Raw genomic sequence first — 25,360 nt, forward strand, 5'->3', positions numbered from 1 at the left:
AAGAAACTCCCAAGAGACGCTCACCAAGACATGAGCAACGCTCTGGCGATAAGTCGTATGTGTTTGCATGTGCACTGAGTTATGTCACATTTTGCTTTACACAGTGCAGAACCATGTGGGGTTACTTTGTTTGGGGAACTTTGGACGTGAAAACCCATAATACAAAGAGTGGAGGTCAGGAGCGCCTGTCACAGGATCAATGTTTTAGCGATTCTACATGCATTTTTCGGGGCTGTAAGAATAAGACACATGAGGCTCTCTTATATTTTAAATAAATAACTGAAGATAAGGGATATATTATACAATTTTTTAAGAGTGATTATACAACGGATCCAATTGCTCAAATCGAAAACTCCAGGAAAGCCAAATAGTTAGGTGGTGATTCAATGAACATTTTTTTCTGTATCAGAGGCATGCTGTCGATTCTGGACAGCATGAAGCAGAAAAAGTGTAAAGTGTGAAAGAGTATAGTCATAAGAAAGTGTTTTAGGTTCTTGGGTCAAGTTCAAGGTAAACGACAACTGCATACTTTGCATCAAGTATAATTGTATATGGTATTATTAAGTACCATGTGTATTAGACAGAACTTTATTTGCTCTACTATGATATACAAACAGCCATGAAATGGATGAATTTCTCAATGATACTGGCATGTCAGGAAACATGAACACTGTCTATTTTTTATACCATTTTGAGTATCTGGAACCTAAACGTGGAATTGATAACATTTTAGCAATTGTCTTTAAAAATTCACCAAAAGGCACATATTTTAAAATGTGAAGCACTGAGAGTCCTTTTGATTGATAAATTTCTAAGACAGTATCAAAGTAAAAAAATACTTAGCACATCTTTAGTAAACATAATATAAACATTAATTTTTAAAATCAATCTTCTAGTTACTTCTTTTATGTCACCAATAAAATATTAGTAAATTTCTTTAATATATACATATATAAATATACATCCTATATTAACAAAAATATGTGTATATAAACTCGTGTACTTAAAAAACATTTGCCTAAGCCTATTCTTCAGGAGCAAAAAAAAAAAAATAGTACAAGTTTCTCAAATCATTTTGCACAAATTTTTAATCTAAACAGGTAATTTTCAGAAATAAATTACGAGAATAAGCAAAGTATCCTAATAAAAATCTAATAAATTCCCTCAAATCAAAGCATTCAGAGGAATAAGCAGTGGCCCTAAAGCCAAAACTGAAAGACAGAGAGATTGTTCTTGCATGAGATGCTGATATTATTTGAAACAGTAACCCTCAAAAGGAGGTGCATTTGAATTTCCTGTAAGTGGCTAAAATATAGGTTCCTATTTCTTGAAATCTGGAACTAAAATAACAAGGTCCTGCTGGATGGCACACAGAACTATATTCACTGTCCTATGACAGGGAAAGAACATAAAAAAGAAAAGTGTATGCATGTGTATCACTTGGCAGCACTGCAGAAATTTACGGCATTGTAAAATCAACTATGCCACAATTTAAAAATACCACACACACACACACAAAAGAATCCGGAAATAAAAACAAAAGGCAGCGTCTTTTCACCGAGCTCCGGCGTGTAATGTACCTGAGAAGAGCAGAGACCCTCTGTACCAGGAGTCCCCCAAACCTGAAGGTCTCCGCGGACTCTGGCACAGACAGGCCCGCGACCCCCAGGCCTGCAGCATCCTTTCCTCCAGGCTCGTCCCGGATCCCGGGGGACGCACTGCCATCTAGCGGCCGCGGGCGGCTCCGTCCAGCCCCGCGGCTTCCACCTTCCGTCCAGCTTGTGACTCTCCTGACCTCCTGACCGGCAGGTTCTTCGTGGACCGGTAGGGCCTTGCTCTGCAGAAAGAGCCTCTCCAGTCACTGCCTCCCGGCTCGGCCAGGGTGTGAGAGGTCCGGGCGAGGGATGAATCGCCCTAACGCACAGCTGCACTGCCAGGAACCCAGGCCGAAGGAAGGAGACTTGGGTGGGGGGCCGGGGCGGGCGTCAGAACAGTGCGCCCCGCCCACTGAAATGACAGCTCCAGGGTCTCCTGGGGGACCAGGCCAACCCCTCTCCGCTCCAGGGGTGACAGGACCATAAGCGCACCGCTACTTGGACCCACCAAACACCACCCAAATGCTTTTTGGATGTGAAAATGGCAGAAGGTAAAGAGACAGGCAGGTCTGGGTGCTTGAAGTTACAACATAGGAAAAAAAAAAAAAAATGAAGAGGGAACTCACCGTTCAGAAAATCACCACTGAGGAACGGTCATCCAGAGTACCCAGTGCCTATAAAAATGTTCTGGAAAACAAAATATCCGGTAGCAAAACGTTTCTGATTTAAACATCTATTTCTACTGGTTTAAATTTCCTTTCATGTTTGGAATACACCGAGAAAGACTGTTTTGTCCACAGAGATTAACAGGTAATATTTTCTAGGTTTTCCCCAGCAGTTTAAAATCCGTGGTCGCAATAATGGTGATGCCCATTTACCAAAGCACTCACAATATCCGCTGGTGTAAGACTCTGCACATCGCAAGTGATAGAAAAAGAAAAAATATATATATGTGTATATATCAGAACTGATTTTTTCCACTTTCAGACCCATAGAGTTATTTTAGGGTCATCTAAGATTGATGAAGGGTTTCAAACAGAATAGCACTTTTTTAACATTTAAAAAAATTCTCAAAGGAATCTTTTAACAGAGCTAAAGCATTAACATGAGGTAGGTGTATTGCTGTTCGTAAATATTTATATAAATATACAAAGATTTCAAAGAATTCACAAACCTCCCACTCTTTAATGATTATTTTAAATATCTTTTAAAATACAGCTTATTCTTTTTTGGGTTGGTCATTTTATATTTATTTTCTATATATATTTTAATGATTTTTATTTTTTCCATTGTAGTTGGTTTACAGTGTTCTGTCAATTTTCAACTGTACAGCAAAGTGACCCAGTCACACATATATATATACTGGACTCTATCAAGGCTGAAGGAAAATTGAATCAATTTTCAAACAGGTACCAATAAATGTTTACTTGTAACAATAGGTTTTTTTGTAATGGTAAGAGAAAAGACTCATCACTTGTCTCACTAATTATATAATAACAGTTCTAGCAATGACTTTGGGGAATATAAAAACCTAATAATGTCTGCCAAAGCTGTCAGTAATATCTTGCTTGCATTCCAGCAGAAATCCTGTGTTTGTTTACAAGTTGGAGAACTTTCTACGTGTGCACCATTAATAGGGGTTGATGTGCTGATACACAATTTGTGTATTTTTTCTTCCTTTCCTAAAAAATTACTTTCACAAGCCAGCACTGACCTCATTCTTTCAAACAAGGGTCCCTGCCTTTCTGCTGATGGAAGATGACCAGGAGCCCAAGTTGCAGGGCTGGGTCAGCCCCAACCCAGGAAGCATCTCTCTCTGGTTAACTTTATCCTGAAAGGGGGTGGAAGATACAGTTCATTAAAGATGATAAAAAAAATGCAAATTCCAGAAAACGTTCCCTTCACTGGGAATAACTAGATGCCTCCACCTTCCTGTATGCAATTCCTTTCCATTTAAATATATTTAGCGAGGAGTTCCCGTTGTGGCACAGAGGAAACTGATCTGACTAGGAACCATGAGGTTGCAGGTTTGATCCCTGGCCTCACTCAGTAGGTTGGGGATCCAGCATTGCCCTGAGCTGTGGTGTAGGTTGCAGATTCAGCTCAGATCCCACGTTGCTGTGGCTGTGGCATAGGCTGGCAGCTATACCTCTGATTAGACCCCTAGCCTGGGAACCTCCATATGCTGCTGGTGCAGCCCTAAAAAGACAAAAAAAAAAAAAAAAAAAAGGAAAAAAAATATATTTAGCAATACATCTTGAACATATTTAAAACAATAATTCATCTTTTCCCAGGAAAAGTGGGAAGTCATGTTTGTATTGTGGACATTAAAATTTCAAATATACACATGCCTGTTAAAGACAGGAAAAAGATGTGTGCTTAGTAAATTGTATCTCAGTACTCAAATCACAAAATATTTTAATTTATTTACTATTCTTTTCCCAACATTTTCGTATTTTCTTCTCCGCCCTTCTCTTTCAAAGACAAATAAGGCCATTCCTATTTTGAAATTACTAAATAAGGCTTTTTAATTTTAGATTTTCATGGAAATTGAATCCAAGTTTATAAAGGTCTGTAACAGAAACACCGTGGCTAATAAAATCAGATGAAAAGCAGAGAGCTGTTGAAAGAAGAAATCGTGGACCAGTATTTGTGACCAAGGAGTGTATTTTCTAATAAATGGGAGGTGTTTTCGAAGCCCTAGTTCTCAGACCTGAGGATTGATTCAGTTTTACTTTTATGTCAAATGATGCTCTCCCCCAGCACACCACGGGCAGGCAGCGGTTCCATTCTGTTAACAACCGGGACAATCACAGCCAGTTACCAGCCCTGCTGGCCTCGGCGACATCACCTAAGGGCTTCATCAGAAAGCCACAGGCAGTGGCCAGCTTGATGGAGGCAGGGTATACCTCACTGCTGAGGACGCCCCCCAAATCCTCTTCTCCGTAAAGGAAGTACTGTGCCTGCGCCCCTCCCCTGTGCCCCTCCCCTGTGCCCCTCCCCCGCCTCCACGCACGGGGGTGGCCCTGGGCCTCCAGGGAGACTTCCTTGGGGACCTCATGCCTTCACAGGAAACGGTTAAGAGTCTAACCCAACCCAGCCAGCTGATTGATATGCGGATGTGCTGTTAGATTCAAAATATAACCTACGGGGATGGCAGAAGCCGTAGGTATTGTCAAATTAGGATGTTGAAACAGAGCTGTGTGAATTCTAAAAAACTTGGCTGGCGCTCAGCTCAGTCACTAGCTATGGACAAAACACAACCCAGACAAGCCATTAAAAACACATAAATGTAATGATTTTGGTACTCATCTTGCATGCTTAGTTAAGAGTAAAAATTCAGCAGACCTCTCGGCAGTACCAGCTCCCTGCCACGGATTGTGATGGCGGAGCAAGTCCATTTCAGTCTGCCCGCCGCCCAAGAAGGAGATTAAAATCTCAATTTTCCTCTCATCAAATTTAGATTGTATATGTTATCAAGCGTGATTTTCTTTTCTATTTCAAAGAATGTGAGAGCAAACACCCACACAGAGACACAGCCTGGCCATGGCCCCATTTTAAGAGCCAGGTCTTAGACGGAGGGGCTGGGGACCTAGACTCACAGGCTGGTCCCCTCCAGAGGCTGGCACGGAGACTGCACAATGGCATGTCTGAAAGCCCCCTGAGCGCTGGTTCAGGCAGGGTCTTGCTGGTGGGCAGCTCCTTTAGCTTTAGGGTTGTTATGCTTTAGAAAGAGATGAGAAATTATTTAAAATTATATAAAATTATTTCTGGATGAGATCCTTTTCCTTGTGGCACCCCTGGGCCCAGACGCTTATGGCCGTTCACACCCCCAAATAGGACTCTGCACTTGGTCGTGTAACACTCCTGACACCAGATATTTCAGGCTTTGCACATCCTGTGGTCTCTGTCACAACTCCTCATTTCTGCCCTTGTAGAGTAAAAGCAGCCACAGACGGGTGCCAGCAGGCAACATGGCTTGGTGCCACCAATCTCTGCTTACAGGGGTGGGTGTCGAGCCAGACTTGGCCAAAAGGCCAGCACTGGCCCACCCTGCTCAGAATAATTGATCCCAGTTTGTCAGACCACCTCCAATCAGGCCAGTGTCTTGATTTTTGCTTTGGAAAGTAGGGTCTCCAGAATTACAGAACGAGTGATTTTCCATAGGCATCCTCATCTTTAGTTTTTTGGTCCATGAAGTAAAACTTCAGTATCTTCTATATTCTTGGAGGTAAGACAACATAGAACACGTTTCACTAGAGAAATGGGAGTTCTTATCTTAAAATTTTTTCTGCATGATTTACCTTTGTTGTTCACACTCCAACTCTCTCTATATGATTGAACATGTATATTAAAGAATGAAAGGCCAAACTGATTCCAGAGGTGGTGGTGCAAACCTTTTATATCTGATCACGTTTAGAACCCCACACATTTGGGTTCCTTTAGCAGATTTGCTGAGGTCACAAAACAGTGGTAGAGTTTTAGAGACACTCATATATCTGTCTTGGAAAATGAAGCTGTGTCTGAACAACAGCCTTCATGTGAGAAATTTCCATTCAAATGCTCAAGACACACATCTACGACCATCGCTGCAGGGACAGGACTGTGCAGGGCAGCTCAGCTCTTGCTGGCTAGGAAAGCTTTTCTGGAAAGATCCTCCTCATCAATTTCTCTCTGTCAGTCTCTCCCCAGACTTTTCTCTTTCCAGCCTTTTCCTTAGTCTCTTTCGGGAAATGTGACTAGGGATTCTGCTCGCCTACTAAACACCAACTCGAAGAATTCTGATTCATATTGAAAATCATCAGAATTGATAAAGAACAGTTTAAAAATCATGTCAAAAGGTGGAAATTGAAGAAAAATTTCATGATTTTTCTTCCGAAATTTTTTTTCCTTTAATTCCTAGAGGTAATCAATCTTCAGATATTAGATAGATAGAAGATAGATGTGTAGACATATCTATCTATATATATATACTTGTGATGTGTATGTTTATGTTTTAAGACAAAGGTATTTGCTCTCCTTATCTGCATCCTGTTTTATCATTTAGTTGGAGGCTGTCTTAATAGTTTTCTAAACATGAGAAAAGTAAACAAATAAAAAAGCAAATAAATAAAATGCCTTTCAGGGTCAACTATTTTTCTCATTTTAGGAGGCGCAGTACTGTACATTTGGTAGTACTTATTTAATGCTTCTAATTAAGTGAAATGCTTTTGCTAATTCTGAATCTTCATTTACTGTAATTGTGGGCCTAAACACTCCCAGTAGGATTCCTTTTGAGATGGTTTTAAATTCCCTGTGATTGTGCGCACGGAGGCTGAAGGGATAACCTGTTTAATTCCTCAGCCATGGAGGCGCATCACAGAAGTCGAGTCATTTCAGTAAGTGCCCCCCTTTCTCTGGAGGCAGTTCCTTGACACATCAAGGGAACTATCTGCTTCTCTAGTAATCTTAGATGCTTGTGTTTCAGTCCCTATGTCACTATATAGATGTATATGCAAAAATGACTGTGGGGGTTAACTCGGTTTGCTATGGCTGTAACCTTTTCATTGCCCAAGACCAGAGCTTCCTGACCTCTGCAAAGCTCCACGGGCCTCCTGAGGGGCAAGAGCATTTATCTGCAGAGGTTTCTGCAGGAGGAACAGTCATTTCCCCTTACACAAGTACAAATGTTCTGTTGTTCCTGCCCTAAGATCTAAAGGCCCTTCATATTTAAAAATTAATTTACAATTGTTTGATGAGCCACCTTGCAACTGTCCTCTAGTTTTGAAAAATTCCCAGGTCTAGGAGCTCGGTAAGTGACAGGTTTCCCTACCAGCACTGACCCAGCATCTGGGCCAACCAGACTCAATCTGGTGGAAGAAGGATGTCCTGACGGAGGATATTGGTTAGAAAGAAGGCAGAGATAATCAAGCAGAGTTCTAGGGTAGAATATTTGTGAGTGACACTCAAGGAATAACAGAGTCCATGGTTTCTGCAAATTGAGAGACTTTTCTGCAAGTTCCCAGGGGTGACCCATCAGAAGCCTGGAGGGCTCATGGAAAAAGGGTGAGTGGGGAGGGAGGAGAGGAGGTGAGATGGAGGGAAGCATGAAAAGCACAGCCTCATGAAGAACTGACACCTACTTAAGAGAAATTAGATATACAGATAAATAAATGGGATACATATGCAGAAAAATGCCTGAAAGGCCATATACTAAAATAATTGATAATGATTGTTTCTTGGTGGCAAGTTGTGGTTTCCATTTTCTTCATGTACTTCTGTGTTTTCTGCATTTTCAACAAATGCATTGATTTGATCATTTTCATAGGAAAAAGTGTGAAAATAGTATAAATTTGCAATATTTAAAACAGTGTAGTACTGGTAACAGCAACAACAAAAAAAGATAAATCAATAAAAGGAAAATAGAAAATTCCGAATCTGGTTTCATTTTATGTAAACATTATAAACATAATTGATCAGTAATGCAAATCACTGGAAAGGGAAGGTGGTTCAATAGCTATTTTGGGTCCAATTGGTTACTTTGTGGAAAAAAAAGCTAATCTTTAAGTCACATCATACTCTAAAACAATGTCCTTGCAGATTAAAAATTGAGGATGAAAAATAATAATATGCAGAAAAAGAAAAATATCCAATGTCCAAATAAATAGGGGAAAGTTTTAAATGCACAACACAGAAGAGTATGTAGAAGCAAATAAGATACATCCCTGTAGCTGTAGTCAATTTAAAATCCTTGTCATGCATATGGTAAATATAAGGTAAGATTTACAAAGGGAAGAGATCCAAATTTTAGTCTATATGATAGATGAAGAGTTACTATTAACATGTACTTAAAAACTGCTACAAATCATTAGGATAAGAATAAACAGCAAAATGAGTCAAAGACATTAACAGTCATTCCAGGTGGAAGTGCTAGAACACAGGTACTTATGTATCGTCCCTCCATCCTTTCCCACCTTTGTCTCAGCTCTAGTTGAGCAGGTGACTATGTTAATTTCTCAATTCAGGATTTTCTGACTTTGCACAGTTTCCTCTGAGATGCATGTGGCTTGCTCCGTAGTAGGTACTGAGGAGGGTGAAGTATGTACAGCTCCCCAGTTGTGCAAATTCAGGACTGTTTTTCTGTAGCCTTAGAGTTAAGCAGTAGCTCATCTGTTTATAAAATTCTGACAAAAATCCTGTGTACAAAATCCTTGGTTTGCTCTTTTCCCTTGACTTTCCTGGAAATATTACTGTTTTAATTTTGTTTGCATGTTGCTTTTGAGGAGTCTGTTGCCAATTTATGTCATTTACCCTTGGAAGGTGTTTGCTCTTTCTGCTTTGAAGCTCTGGGGGAAATTTTGTCTTCCAACTCTGATAGTTTTTAAACAGGATATGCCTCCAAGAATATCATTCTGTGTCAGTTACTCCAGGTACCTTGTGGGTCCATCTATCTTCTGTTTATGTCTGGAATGTTCTCTTCTATTACACTGTATAGATTAATCCCATTCCATTGTTTAATTTCTGTTCTTTAGTGGCTCCTGTTGTCCACTTCAACCACCTTCTCTGACACTTTTTACTTTTTACTTCATTTCCTTTTTTGTTTGTTTTTCTGCCTTTCTTCGGTATCTCTTCTTACATTTTTATTTGAATTTGTTCTTTCTTATTAGCTCATAATTGAGTCTTCCTTGCCGAGACTTCTAAATTTGTATTTTTCTTTTCTCTCTTGAGTTCAATCAGTGATTTTTCCTTTATTCCTGTTAGTCATCCATTTTTGTTTTTAATGCTTGACATTTTAGTTTGCTTTTTAAAAATAATATGATTTTGAGGCTATTTAATTGAGTTTGGCGAGTTTGGAGTAATTGTATTATACTTTTTTTTTTTTTTTTGCTTTTTGAAGGGAGGATATTGGGAGAGGGCATTTTAATCATCTGAAATGCTTTGATTTTCACTGTCTGTGTCCTTCTAATAGTGTATTTGTGCAGATGGGGACAGGCTTGTTTGTGTATATGTGTGCATCCTCTGGACAAGGTTTCTGTGCATGGTGTTGAGGGTTCTGGTTCAGGAAGCCCTTCCCCGTGGGAAGCAAGGGTGGGAGAGCTGAGGGGAGCTGTCTGTTGATAACCCTGCATATCCTGTGTCTTCAGGGTCCAAGGGGTCTCCCCACCCCTCCTCTCTCTTCCACCCCCTCCTCACGCAAAAGGCATCCCCTCACTATTTGCCCCCTCCCTCCCAGAGCGGAGCCCCTTCCCCATCCCTGGTCCCTCCCCACAGCACTCAGACCTTCTAGGACCCTCCCTCTAATATCTTTCTCCAGATTCTTGGGGTGTTTGAGCTCAATTCAGGGTAAAGACTTTTCTTCTCACTCTGGGCAGTTTTTCAGATCTTTTCTCTGGCTCAAGGAGATAACATAGTACAGGCAACTTGAAGGGTGGAAAAGCCTTTTTTCTAATGATACTGGGTGGGTGCATTTGCTTTTTTCTGGTCTGTACAGATTTTTGACTCTCAGGGCTTGGTAACCACCATTACTCCAGATACTCTGATGTCCCCTGAAAATCAAGTTCTTAATCTCTCCTGTGAAGAGTTTTCTAGGCAGGTCTAAAGTGATTGCCTTGGGAGAGTATACTTTCTCCAAAGTAAAATGAAGAAAAGCTAAGAAAGACAATATTTTCAGAAAGCTTGTTTTATTTGCTGTTAGAGGCACTAGACATAAATTATGTAAACATTTTAATTATCTCAATATAATGAGTGACAACAGAAATAAAGGTAAGTAAAATAAACTTACAACAAGAATCAATAATATCTTAATAGATTTACGAGTTTAATAATAACATTTGAATCGCATGTGTCTTTATTTCATTGTACAACCAAAGGTCTACAGACATTCAAGCAGCCCAATGAAAATTAAATCCAGCCACTTTTTATATTGTACCTACTTTCAATTTTACAAGAATCATAACTTTACACTTGCATTGTTTCTATTATTCTGAGAATAAAGAATATTTACTTGACAAAGCATGAGGTGCATTTATAATTCTTAAATATGTATACATATGAAACGCTTGTATCCTGCCCTATGCTCTGCAAATGTAACAGGGATCTGAGTCCACAGTGTTCATATAATTTACTGCCCAAACCAGATGTTTCTGGGAATGAAGTGAATGTGATTAACAATTACATTAAGGTCACGTAAGCTGGCACTTTCACCACCCTGACTGACTCACCAGGCTTCTCTCCTATCAGGATGAGGCAGCCTGTTCCCAGGATCTTGGCACAGATTAGTCTCTCCCTGGAGCAGGTTTCTGTCCTGCTACCTCCCTGTTCACACTTCTGGACTCAGTTCATGTGCTACTTGGTAAAGGAGTTTTTCTACATTCAGCCCCATGGTTTACTCTTTTGGGATATCCATCATATTTTAAAACTTTATCTAGGGTAGCTGGTAGTTTAATGCTTGCTTTCTCCTATAGACTATAAATTCAACTCTATTTTTCTCATCACTGTCATCTCATCACCTAGAACGGGGTCACTGCTTTTCAACGTTCATGGAATAAATGAATGAACTGATACCTATCACCAGATCTTGGGAAAATAATTTAATCTCGCTGAGGTTCCATGTCCTCCTCCTCTGCAGTAGGAAGGTAAAAAGTAGTACGATCTTCATAAAGTCATTTGGGGATTAGGTAAAATAAGGCATTCAAAGTGTTCACTGTACAGGCACACAGAAGTCAGAAACATTAAATCTTATTGCCATTAATTATTCCATTTTCAATCTATATTTCCTTTCTTCCTGTGCACATTTCTAACCAAATCTGAAATTTTGATTTGAGGTTGGAAGTGTCCAAGGACCAGGCATGCAAAGCGGTGGACGCAGGAGCGGATCCAGCTCCAAGAACTCAGGTCTCCGCCAGGTGGTCACGTGGTTTCCGGAGCTCAGATCCCACCCCCTAAACCTCGCTGTGTCCTAGCCATGGGCCCCACCCGAGCACCTCCATGGTGGCCCCTGGTCTGCGTGGGGCTCAGGTGCATATCTCCAGAGCCGAGGAGAGGCCAGCTCCTTCTGCCCCACCCCACGCGGCCACCCGGAGAGTCCCCTCCACGTGGAGCTGATCTTCGAGTCTCTCCTGCCCATCCCAGGCCCCCAGGTTTCTAATAAACTGCGGTCGGCTTTTCTCTTGGACAAGGCCCCACGCATCGGGGCGACCTTCACACGGATCCGTTACTCAGCTCTCGTCGTCGGGCCCCACTTCCTCCAAGGAGGTTTACTGGGTTCTGCCCATCCTTCCCCAGGGGGTCACCTTTCAGGGCAAACAACTCCGCCCACCCCCCTACCCCGGCTTGTTTTGGAGGCACTTCTCACCTCTCCACTTTCCCTCCTCATTCAATGGGTCACTCAACAATGTGACATTTCAACCTTCAGCTCCTGTCACTTCAAAACACAGAACCAGTTTTTCATCCTTTAAAATTCCTGTTTCTCGTGTATTCATTTGGTAACCACTTTGTAACGTGCTATTGCCCTTATTGTTACATACTCATAATATTGTCTGCTTATGGGATAATTATATCACATTAATATGGTGTGAATAAATGAAAGCAGTAATTATGCTTTATCCTCTTCTGTTTTGCAATTTACAGTTTGCTTGTTTCAAGAATAAAAGGAAATTGCCGTACTGGAAACAAATATTATTTCATTTCTAAACAAGAACACAAGAAACCCACCCAGTGTGACAGGTTAAAACCTATTTCACTCCTCCTGAGCTTCCTTTAGAAAAAGACATCATCTTCCCACCACTTGCCCAGCCAGCACATACACAAAACAAAAATGGGCCTGGGGGATTGTTTTTAAAAGTAAAGAAAATGAAAGACATCTCTTCATCAGAAGATAACCTTTTCCTCTGTTATTGTAACAATAACAATGGATTGTGACCTTTTACAGTGATTGGCCCCCATATGTCCTAACTTTCAAATCCAAATATTCTCATCACTCTTTTGAGAACAGGTCCTTCTCTCTGGTTCTATTTAGGAAGAAACAGTCTTTCTCAGGATGACCCCCGATGCTCTGTGTCTGGCCATCTCTGAGTGTAGATGTGAGTATCAAACAGCTCAGAATCAATTTTGACTGATGTTTTGTGCACATAGTAGGTGTTCAATAAGTATTCATTGAACGGATCCAAAGCAATGTTTAGATTTGGAATTCCCTGGTGGGCAGCAAGTTAAGGACTCAGCCTTGTTACTCCTATTGCTTGGGTTGCTTCTGTGGCATGGGTTTGATACTTGGCCTCAGGAACTTCCTCATGCCACAGGAGCAGCCAAAAAAAAATTGGAAAATAGAAATGTTTCAAAGTTCCCATTTTGGCTCAGAAGGTTAAGAACCTGACTAGGATCCATGAGAATGCCGTTTGATCCCTGGCTTCGCTCAGTGGGTTAAAGATCCGGCGTTGCCGTGAGCTGTGGTGTAGGTCCCAGACAAGTCTTGCAGGATCCTGCATTGTTGTGGCTGTGGTGTAGGCCAGCGGCTACAGCTCTGATTCAACCCTAGCCTAGGAACTTCCATATGCCCCATATACCATGGGTGTGGTCACAAGAAGGAAAAAAAGAAGAAGAAAGTTTTCCATAATTCTAGTAAGCCCTTATGTGTGTTAAAATATCTTGAGCTTGAAATTGAATTCTAAAATTTAACTGAATTGGTTATGTTTTATACTTTTAAAATCTAAACGTATTTTGAATATATACATGTTTGTTTGTTTTTTGTCTTTTTAGGGCTGCACCCATGGCACATGGAGGTTCCCAGGCTAAGGGTCAAATTGAAGCCATAGCTGCTGGCCTGCACCACAGCCACTGCAACACCAGATCCGAGCCGCATCTTCGACCTAGACCACAGCTCACAGAAATGCCGGATCCTTAACCCACTGAGCAAGGCCAGGGACCAAACGTGCATCCTCATGGATCCCAGTCAGATTCATTTCTGCTGAGCCACAACGGGAACTCCATAAATATATTTAAAATAATGGTAGTGAATTATATTATGTTTGAAATTTATTCTTTTCAAGAAATAGCACTAATTGCTTTTATAAGTAGTTTTTTTTTCATAAAGAAAATCAAATCAACAGGATAATTTTTACCACATAAATAAGAAGAAAAGCCCTCCTTAAGTCACAGTAAAAAATGAAACTCCAATGCAGTTTTCTACCCTCTCCCATGACATTTGCTTTTATTGTAAATGAAATTCTCATCAAGATATAGGGACAACGTTGTTTAAATCATAAGCAAGGTAATGCTTGCAGGCTGTGCTCAAAGCCTACTTACGAACGGTTCAACGTCGATATTAGAGAGCATAGCGAGTGACGTTTCCCTGAGGAAAATCTTGGGTTCAATGCTATTTAAGCACTTTCATCAATTTTTCTCAATGATAGCATGGAAAGCATGTTCATTAAGTGTACAAGGAAACCAAGCTGGGAGCAGCAGATAACACCATAGAGAATGGGAACCGATTTAATCGTGACCATGAAATTTAACTAAATGGTCAGAGGAGGGCTGAGATTCTGCAGGGGGTGTGTGGCTGGGCGACCCCGATCAACGTGGGCAGTGGGACAGGAGGTGGTCCTGGGCTCTCAGCCTGCTGTTTCCACCTGGGGGCTCTGCTAACACACTGAAGCCCAGCCACTGCCCACACTAATTCCATCAGGGGCACAGGCGTGCCAGGTGACCTCCAGGCACCTCCCACTTGCCACCCAGGTGACCTTCAGGTTCTCCTTCCCTGCCAGCCAGGTGACCTCCAGGTCATTCTTAATCAAGCCTCTGTTTGCAAACTTGTGTTTTAGGAACTTCCATGATGGACTTGGATTTTGACAGTAAAGAATATATCACAGTAGTTTGGGAATTCAAAAGAGAAATCAATTATAGGAACCCAGAAATTATAAAAAGTCACACGGGACTGGCCATCCAAACCAAATGGTCATTACTTATAAATTTCCAACAATCATGTTTTTAGCCTTAAAATCTTGATGTTAAAATCTCCATATTTTGCTTCTGTCTCTCAGTTGTGTTTTCCTGTTGTCATTAGCACTGTGACTCGTTAACTATCTGGTCGGGGGTGACTGGTGTACACTGTGTACATGTTACAGGGATGCAAAGAGGCTTTTAAACTAATTCAGCTGTGTCACCGGGGACAAAATTGTCCTTCATCGGGGCCATGACTGCTGTACCTTCAGGCGGCCCAGCTATTCAAACTGTTCGTGCCACCCCTCCGAAGAAGTGACACACAGGACTTAAGACACTGAAAGGGATTCTGTAGAGAGCAGCAGAAACGATTAAAGACTCGGAAAATAGCACCTATGTAGGAAGATTAAAGGATCTGTGATTATTTAGCCTGGAGAAGCGAAGCAGACCTAATAACCATCTTCAGGATGCTGAAGGGTTATTATATAGAGGCTGGTGACCAGCTGTCCCCTCTCCACATGGAGGATAGAGAGAGAGGAAATGGGCTTATACTTCAATAGGGGGATTTAGATGAGATATAAAGAGCTTCCTGCCAGTGAGGGCCGTTAACACAAGACCAGTTCCGCGTGAAGATGCTCCTTCCCCAGGGAGGGGCGGTTTATACCCTGCAGAATAAACTGGTTCTGGGGTGGGGGTTTTGTCATGTGAGCCCAGGCAGGGGCACAGGCCACCAAGCTTTCAGATTTTGTAAGATACTATGACCTCGTAGAAAACCAAGGCTACACTCCTGCCTGCGGTGTCTCCATTTCCATTGCTTATTGTCTCAGTTCTTTGAAAGATGCTATGAAAGTGTGTCTGTGTAAAGGTCAAGGATTTCCAAGGACAGTGCAGGTGGGGGGGGGGGGGCACTTGCTAGAAGTGACAGGAGGCAGCCAGCTGCTATTTATTCTCTATTGGAATAGATTATTGTAATAGCATCCTCAAAAGAATTGGAAGCTGTTTAGAAGAAAAGAAAAATTGGAATCAACCCTAGCCTTGGGTTCTTTTCAATGGAAATAATCTTTGATGTTTTACAAATCATATGGACAATAGGTCAGTAGGTAGTTTTGTTTGTTGATTGGAAAGAAAGAGGCAAAGAAGCTAAGGAAGGAGGGGATTTCTTTTCTTAAACATTTGAATTTCTACATTCAGAAGCATTTCTAATCTGCAACTTTTATGTGGGTCTTGGATAAGCTCCAGACACAAATATTTTGAGAATTCTTAAAGGTTTCAGTGAAAACTTGCTTCCTTTAAACAAGACAAAAAGAAAGAGGGAAAGAAAGAGAGAAAGAGGGAAGGAAGGAAGGAAGGGCAGGGAAGTGGAGGGAGGGAGAGAGAGAGAGAAAAAAGTTGAATGACTGGAGCATCAGTCATGGAATATTTATTTCCTGGGGCATATTTTTTGGAGGGGGTTAGTGGGGGTCAATTTCTTTGAACTAACCACAGTTTCTCATGTTCTTTCTTAACACCTCCACCAGTGATGACAGTGTTTGTAATAAATAGGTTTTGGTCACAGAATAAAAATATTTTTCTTGTTATCACAGTGTGGTCTCCACAGTTGAGCAGAAGTGGGGCTAGTGATATAGAAATCCAATCCTTTTCTTTCCTTTTCTTAGCGGGAGGGGCAGGCTCCAATTAAACACCATCGCCCTCATCACACAGTTTCAGAATCTGAATTTCTTTTCTAAGTTGCACTTTAACCTGTCCCCTACTTACCTTTTCTGAGTCCTTCCCCATGCATCTTTTTCTAATTGCAATACTTCAGCCAAATCAAAATATCAAACATTCCTGGACTAAGCCATGATTTTCATGTTCTCATACTTTCTATGATTTCAACCTCCCCCTTTCCAGGGACCCCTCTGAACTCACCCCTCCTCCTGCTTGTCTTTTACTTTTCTGGGGAGTCCTCATTTCACTACAGCACTAAGCACAGTGTACTTGAAGGTTCCCATTTTTGTGTTTCTCCCATGAGCTGTAATGCCCTTAAAGCACATCAAAATTTCATTCCCATCACCTAAAACTGTGCTTAGCACTCAGCAGACACTCAATGGGTTGATGGAAGATGGAGGGGTTGATGGATGGTAGGGGTGGTTTTGTGGGTTGGGGGATGGAGGGGTTGGTAGATGGTGGGGTGGGTGAATGAACAGAGCTCTGCTCTGTTTGGAGGGTTCTTACTGGGTCAGATATCACTTCTTGATCCTTGTTCTCATTAACACCCTGGATTGAGTCACTAATTGAATGACATTCAGCTCTTTTACAAGAATAAAGTTCATTGCACTGCCATTGCTGAACTATTAGAATTTTGAAATTTTGTTGTGCTTATTTTAGGGAAAAATACATTTTTCAATCCATTGTACTTTTTCTATCTGCCACTGTAGTCCCAACATCCAACTCTTACAACTTATTGTTGGGTTTTAAGTGGCAACCAGTGCCATTCCTGGTAGAGAAGTGATGCTTTGTTACTTGATGGGCCACCAGGAGCCAGAGCAGCGCCCAGACCACACTCGTTGTTTCTCTCTGGTTCCTGGATGTTGACACCAGATAGTAATTTTCAATTTTCATCAGGCTTGGGGAGGGGGGATTTGGAAATGCCTCTTTCTTTCCAATTATAAGGAGAAATCAGTTTTTACAAATCCTAAAGGAAAAGAATATGTACTTATATCATGCTTTGTTCTTAAAAATAGGAAGAATGGAGCTGTTTTGTCCTCAAAATAGATTTTTAGAAAGAAATCCACTCCACAAGTTTGAAGAAAAGAATCTGATCCATGGTCCTCTTTCAGGTTCAAGGCTGATCCTTTTCCCTCAAGGACATCAAAGTGTGTCTTGTACCAAAAGTGCAGAAAGAGTTCTTTCTCCATTTCCCTCTGCCAGTCTCTGCAGTTCAGGACAGTGAGTCCATTATTCACTTTAGTAGAGGTCATTTCCAAATAAACCCTCCCCTCGAAAAACACAGAAGGTCATCAAGGACTTTGGGAGGCTGGATGAGGAAAGGGGCTGATTGAACGTTACTTAAGCAGTTCTCCATTAAAATAATTGTGCTGAATAACACCACAGGTTATTTTCTTTAATAACACCACAGTTTCAGTAGTAAAAATATTTTTAAGACGTGTGTCCAGAACCTCCAGCCTCTAAAGAAAGCTACTCTGGATGCTTATATCCAACTAAATGTGCTGTTTTGACATTAAATGTACTCATAATCTTCTGTGCCTGCTCACCGTGAACTATAATTAAATGTCATAAGATGTTCAAATCATTCTGGTAAAAATACAGTAACACACGTAGCTCTTTAAAACAGCTCGCAAGGGATGAAAATAAGTGAAACAAGAATGCTTGGGTTCTCAGGGTGGGACCCGGTTTCTGATTCACTCGCACCCTCACTGCAATAAAGCAGCAGGATATATCAAAATGAGACTGCTGCTTCCCTGGACAACTGGCATCTTGGGTTCTAGGCTGTAAGAGACGCTGAGGGTGTTTGGAATCTGGATAACTAGGACGATTGTAAAGGAGTTTTTGATGAATTTTATTTATTTTTTTTTTAGGGCCGCACCACAGCGTATTGAGGTTCCCAGCCTAGGAGTTGCATCGGAGCTATAGCTGTCGGCCTGTGCCACAGCCACAACAATGTGAGATCAGGCCACGTCTGCAACCAACACCACAGCTCTCGACAATGCTGGATCCTTAGTCCACTGAGCAAGGCCAGGGATTGAACCTGCAACCTCATGGATACTAGTCGGATTCAATTCGGTGGTGCCACAACGGGAACTCCTACTGATAATTTTTAAAACTAAAGTGCTCATTATTGAGGCTAAAGGCTGGACAAATTATCTATGTCAAGCAAATATGTCCACTCCATCTCCAAAAAGTGCCCAGGTGAGCACAGACATGCCTTCCTCGAAATCTGGCATGCCCTGCCTTCCTCCTTCTCGGCATCTGTTTCTGATGCCGCCTCCCACTTTCTGGCTTCTCTGCCCCTGCGTCTGCTCTGTGGGCTCCCTCTCTGCCTAATAGAGCATTCAAAACAGAAAGTCACCTTTCGGCCCATCTGCCACTCCCCACATCTTCTCACTGGAACAAATCTCCCTGAACCTGTAGTCCACACTGGCAGTCATCAAACTTCAGCCTTAGCCCCTGCCTTCCCAAGAAGTCTCACCCACCACTCTGGAGCAGGAACCACAGGTCAAGAGCCACCAGCCCTGCTGTTCCTTCCTTTGTCCAGGCCCCTTCCACTCTTAGCCTAGATCAAGCTGTGAGGACTCAGCCTCATGATTCTGAGGGCTGCTTCGGTCAGCCTAGTCAGCTAGTTCCCCTTGGGACTTATTTCTGCCACAAACATTCTGGATTCTCAGTGTAAAACAGTGTTGACCCATCCTCCTGAGTTCAGCAGCCCAGGATACCTGGTTATGGCTGTGGGTCATTTCCACCTGAATCCTTAAGGAGGCTCAAGCTGAAGCACACCCACTTCTTCCTGCTGCTGGTGTCCTGGAGGGAAGCTTGGAACCAGCCTGGCTTTGTCCCTCTGGCATCTGGGACTCAGGAGGGCTGAGTACCAGGTAGGAAGGCAGCTAGACCAGATTGCTGATGATGTCTTTGAGGAGGCCGTGCCCTCGACCCTTGGCAGCTCTGTCCCATCACTTCTTGGCCTCGTCCCCTGGGCAGTGGTCATACATTTTTTTTTTTTTTGAAGGAAAATCCCCTTCCTGTTCATGCGGGGTGACATGTTGTACTGTTTCTTTCCTTTACCATTTTGTGTTGGAAGAGTGACCTGGCCACTGTAGGATGCTGAGATCAAATCGCATCATTAGGTCTTAAAGCTTAAAGCCGCTCACAGAAATGTGGGCCATCCAACTCTGCGAGAGACACAAGCATACTTTGGGTGACATGAACACATTTTGAGTGACATAAGCGGGAAGGCTAGTGGCTCTGAAGAGCGGGGTGCTGGTGATTTGGAGCCACACAGCACGTGTGCTACAGTCATTGCTTGACCTTTTGACTGTCACCTTCCTCCTGTGTTGAAGGAGCTCCCTGTCATGGGGATAATTGAGGAGGGAATGGCCTACCTCCCACCGCAGGGGAAAGAGACCAGGTAATGCCCACTTGGGCATCCCCGCAGCAAGGGCTTGGCTCGCAGCCAGGAGCTTGAGGGCTCAGAGTGACTCGGAGGAGCCAGAAGAGAAGCTTGTCCTGCATAGGACCAGTGGCAGTAGCCAGTGCCCGAGAGCAGGTTCTCTCTGATGGCTCTGGGGTAGGCAGTCCTGGGTCCCCCTCAAACTGCCCCTGTGCTTCTCAGAGCAGCTCTCCCTGGTCTGCTCTGGAGGGTCCCAGTCTTTCCCTCGAGACCAAGGCCCACAAACTCCCACCCAGGTTTCCCCTGTTCACCATTGGGACCCTGCAGTGTCCCTCCCTTGCTGCTTCTCTGCTTCCCCAGGGCTCCATTTATAATCTCTTGCATTAAGCTTTTTGTCATGAATTGAAGGAGATTTTGTGCATCAAACAAATGGATGCATCCAATTTGAGAACGAAAAAAGCTGAGTGGCATGGGGAGGTCCAGCGGACTGCATCGATTAACAAAATCAAAATCCTCAATAATCTTGGTAAGTAAAACAAGGCCAGGGGAGATGAGTGACACCAAGTGAAAGACTCTACATTTAGATGAAACAAAAGATGGGAACGGCAGCCCGATGGTAAATGTTTAACAACTGGTTCTTCAAAAATAAAAACAAAAACCCAGTTTGCAGCGTTTGCCAGTTTCCTACCAGGGCCGATTGCAGCTCCCAACTTGCTGTCAACTGGCTCGCAGAATTCCTGAAAATCTAACAGTTGGCTCCCGGGCGCTGACGAGCGCCAGCTCCAGCACGCTGCCGAACCATTATCAGCTTGTCCCCCAAGCTTCCAAGAGCTCCGCACGTTTTAATTTGTCTTAATCTCCCCCAACCCAGCACCAGGAGGCCGGGGGGCACAGCGCAGGGATGGGGGGGGTCCCTGGCCCAGGGCGGGGACGGGAGGGGGGCTGTGGTCCTGGCTGATGGGGGGATTAAGTCATCTTCCCGCTTGGCTTTGGCAGAAGGAAAACCCCATCTGAGGTATTGTTTTCAAGGGAAGGCATTTTATTTAAAGGGGAGTAACATGAAAGAAAGGGCTTGCAGAGCCCTGCGTGAAGCAGCTCAGAACAATGCGCAGTGGGAAGAAAGAAAAGTGGGGGGGGGCTGTGATGGGGCTGGGGGGCCTGCCCAGCCCTGTGCACACCAGGGCCTCTGGCGACCACTCTGCAGAGCTGACATTGGTAGCTGTCGTTTCACACGTGCATGTGGGAGAAGCTGCAGTCAGGGCACCCAGCTCACTCAGAGGCCCTAAGACCTGACCACGCTGTGAGGACAGGCAGCTCCCCAAGTCCCTCCCCTCTGCCCCTCAGGCCACACGCTCCCCCACTGCCATGCACAGGGAGGGGACTGAAGGGTGTGACCAGTCTGAAGACCCTGCAATGAGCACTTACTGCCAAGCCCCCTAGAGGTGAGGACGGTCCTCATCAGTCCCCATTCCCCCCTCCCCCACTCTCGGGGGTGCTTCCCCTTCATCCCTTGGGGCTCCTCTTACCCTCACTGTCTGTTCCTTGTCATTCCCTTCCATCTTCATCCATGTGGCCACTTGATCCCTCTGATATGACTCTTCACATGTCTAGGTAGGGACACCAGGCTCCAGAATACGGAGCCAGACCACAATGGGCACTTGCCCCACGTCCTCCCGCCCCCTGTTTCCTAAGACCTGGGCAGAGAGCAAGTAATCAGCAGATCTGCTCCCAGGTATTATGAGTCCGGGGTCTATGGGAACATTTACCCTCGGAAGGACTCTACAGGAGCGAGGTGTGAGCTGCCCTAAGCAGAGGAGGTGGAGCAGGAAAGGGGGCTCCATGGCTGCTAGAAGCCAACCCAGGCTAATCTGACTGAGCCCTTCAAGATCTGCATAGAGCTTCCAAAACTTGGAACCATCCTTTGCCTGGAATGGGGAATGTCTAAGCCATTTAGTTTGTACAGGGCCACACAGCTACCTAACTTCATAAAACATATCAGGTAAAGGGATATGCAGCCAGGCCTGGAGACCCTGTTGAATTACGAGGAGGTGGGCTTGGACTAGTTCACATATTAGTTTGGTAACTGTTTATGAGGAAAGCATGGTTAGGTGGTTGTAACTAAGCAAGAGAAGAGTTTGATACCAAATAACATTAACTTCTAGAAGTATTTTTTTCTCAAGAGACAAGACAAAAATACTTTTTAAAGTGTTAAGTCAATGTATATTGGGCCCTTGCAATAGAAAGCAGCCTAGGTAGGCTTATTCCTTCCCAGACAGAATGGGGTTCTGCCCACAACACTAAGTGAGCCCAGGACACTGGTAAGGGTGACCCTGCTACCTTCAATAACTTCTCTTCTCCAGTGTGCCTGAGACTCCCTCCCTTTCCTAGGCACACCTGCACAGGTATGCTTCTTCCCCCCCAGGCATACCTGAACAGGTATGTCTCTCCCCACCTGGGCACACCTGCACAGGTATGAGAGCACCCACAATTGAGATCACAGCACAACAAAGGTTGGGCTCAGGAAGGCTTTCAGTTCCTGCAAGTCTGAGGCTCGCTTCCTCACTGGGAGCCACCAGGTGTGTTAGTGGCTCCAGCAAGGGAAACTGACACAAGCTGCTCAGCCTGGGAAGCCCCTTCATCCAGAGGCTGAAGAATCCCTTCCATTTAGGTGAGACCTAGGCTGCCCAGGAAGCTTCTTCTGCACCCCTAACCTGCAACAAGCAGATTTCAGCAAAGCCCCAGTAGGACCAGACAAATAACAACATGGCTCAAAAACTAAATTACCATTGGAACCTCAGATTTAGGCCTGGTGCTGGCTACTGAAATAGAAGATTAAATGCAGCTCTGAATCCCCTAATGTAACAATCAGAGTATTCAGAGTACCATCAAAAACGACCCATCTTATGAAGAACCAGGAAAATCACAGTATGGGTGAGAAGCAATCCTTCACTGCCCACACTGAGATGACTCGAAGTCAGAAGTCTGGCAAATATTTTAAAGGTGCCACTATAAAAATAGTGCAACAACCAATTGAAAACTATCTTGAATGGGAAAGTATCAGCAATGAAATGGAAGTTTTTGAAAAATAATTGAATGGCAATTATGAAGCTAAAAAATACCACTACTGAAGGTACAAAAACTCCTCAGATGGGCTCACTAGTAGAATGGAGGTGACAGACAATAGAATCAGTGACCTTGAGGACAGATCACACAATTTACCCAATCTGAATAACAGAGAAAAGGAGTGAAACAAAATAAGCAGAGTCCAAGGGACCTGAGGGACAGTAAGGAAATAACCCACATTCATCCCCAAGAGTCCACAAAGGAGAGGAGGGTGAGTCTAACAGCATATTTGAAGAAATAATGATGAAAACAATCCCAAATATGGCAAAAGATGGAAACTACTAGATTTGAGAAGCTGGATGAACTCCAAAGAGGATAAACTCGAAACTGAGAGTTTATCCAAACTAAGACACATCATAATTAAACTTCTCAAAATTAACAAAGAAAAATCTCTGAGAGCACCCTAAGAGGAGCAACACTACCTCAAGAACCCAGGACCAAGGCAGCAGATTTCCCCTCTGAAACCACAGAGGCCACAGAAATTGGGCAGCACTTTCTAAGGGCTGGAAGGAAGGGATCTTATCTAGCAGAGACCCTTCAGGAAGTGAGAGAAAATAAAGACACTTTCAAAAGAGGAAAATAAAGGGGATTTGTTGCTAGCTGACCCGTGCTTAAAAATTGGTTCAAGAAGTTCTGAAAACAGAGGAAATGACAAAGGAAAATACATGGGAGCATTGGGAAGGAAGGAAAGACAAAAGGAAGTGTGAATATGAGTAAGTCAATGTCCTTCTTTTTCTTTTCTTTTCTTTTTTTTTTTCTTAAGGCCGCATCTGCGGCATATAGAATTTCCCAGGCTAGAGTTCAAATCGGAGCTGCCACAGCCACAGCAATGCAGGAACCGAGCCATGTCTGTGACCTACACCACAGCTCATGTCAATGCCAGATCTTTAACCCACTGAGCAAGGCCAGGTATTGAACCCATATCTTCATGGATCCTAGTTAGTTCATTAACAGCTGAGCCACAAAGGGAACTCCCTGCTCTGTCCTTCTTGATGATTTTGCCATGACGTCATAGCACCACCTGGTGCTCAACACATTGTGGAAGCAGTGGAAAGACTGAAGCAGCCTGCTTGAAGGTAAGGTTAGCATCTTCCCTGGAGGTGATGCAACAGGTGTGATGCAGTACCCAAGGTGACCACTAGGGGAACTGAGCAAATCAATGCGAGTAAAAGCACCCTGGATAAATACAACTGGAATCTTTAATAATGCAAAAGCAGCACACAAGAGGACAACATGAGAAACAGGAACAGGAAACAGGGGAAGACAGAAATAAAATGGAAGTAAGGCTTAACAAATCAATAATCACCAAAAGTGTAAATAGTGTAAATAATATCAATGAAAAGGCAGTGATGGTTAGAGTAAGTTAAAAATCAAAATAAAAAAACAAAGGAGAAAAAAAATGCTCTCAGAAGAAACTCATAAAATTCAATGACAAAGATAATATGAAAGTAAAATAATGGAAACAATATGCCATGCAAACACACACACAGCTACAAGTAAAACTGGGCAAGCCTGAGCATAACCTGTGTCTTATATCAATGTCAGTTATTCCTGGAAATTACACTATAGTTTTGCAGGATGTTGCTCTTCAGGGAAGATGGAAAAATAGCACATGGAATCTCTCAACGCCACATTTTACAATTGCATGTGGATCTATGATCAACTCAGTTTAAAGACTTTAATTTAAAAATGGGCTCTGGGATAGCTACATCACATTGAACTAAAAATAGGTCCTTCATTTTCTAAGTCCATTTTACATGTAAATACAGGAATTTGCTGCATACATCTAAATAAACCTTGCACCTATGAGTAAGAAAAATGTGGATTTATACTTAATAATAAAGACCAGCATAACAGAATGTGTTGCACTTTAGATATTTATTTAGTTTTATTTTATTTTAGATTTTTTTCATGTATTCCATAAAAATGATGACTTTGAAACTCATCATAAGTCCTTGTGAAAAAATATTAGGGAAGTGTTTAAATAAACATAATATATTTTAAAAAAAACCCTATCTCCCTTTCCCTAAAGATAGCCTATATATAAATATACATATCTATGTATAGATGGATATTCTCATATATATATATATAGAGAGAGAGAGAGAGAGAATGTTCTTTTGTTCTGACATGTCAACACAGAGACTGTTTTGAAAAGTACAACATGAAAATATTTTATCTGAGGCATAAGTGATTTCAGTGTTTTCTTTATATTTATGATGCAAACGTTCTATGCTGATCACACCTGTGGTGAGAAGAGTGTTATTTGCACAAAAGCAAAGGCAGCTCAGAGTTCCCGTCATGGCGCAGTGGTTAATGAATCCGACTAGGAACCATGAGGTTTCGGGTTCCATCCCTGGCCTTGCTCAGTGGGTTAAGGATCCAGCATTGCCCTGAGCTGTGGTGTAGGTCACAGACATGGCTTGGATCCTGTGTTGCTGTGGCTCTGGCATAGGCCAGTGGCTACAGCTCCAATTCGACCCCTAGCCTGGGAACCTCTATATGCCCTGGGGAGCGGCTCAAGAAAAGGCAAAAAGACCAAAAAAAAAAAAAAAAAAAAAGCAAAGGCAGCTCTGAAGGCTTAATATGCCCAGTGCTCACTGAAGGTGGAGGAGTGATGAGCGAG

Source organism: Sus scrofa, chromosome 1, assembly GCF_054392235.1.
Source record: "Sus scrofa isolate SSC_HxYL_T2T_F1_AM1 chromosome 1, Sscrofa_HxYL_maternal_Yorkshire_Landrace_v2.0, whole genome shotgun sequence".
In the NCBI taxonomy this organism is placed as follows: Eukaryota; Metazoa; Chordata; class Mammalia; order Artiodactyla; family Suidae; genus Sus; species Sus scrofa.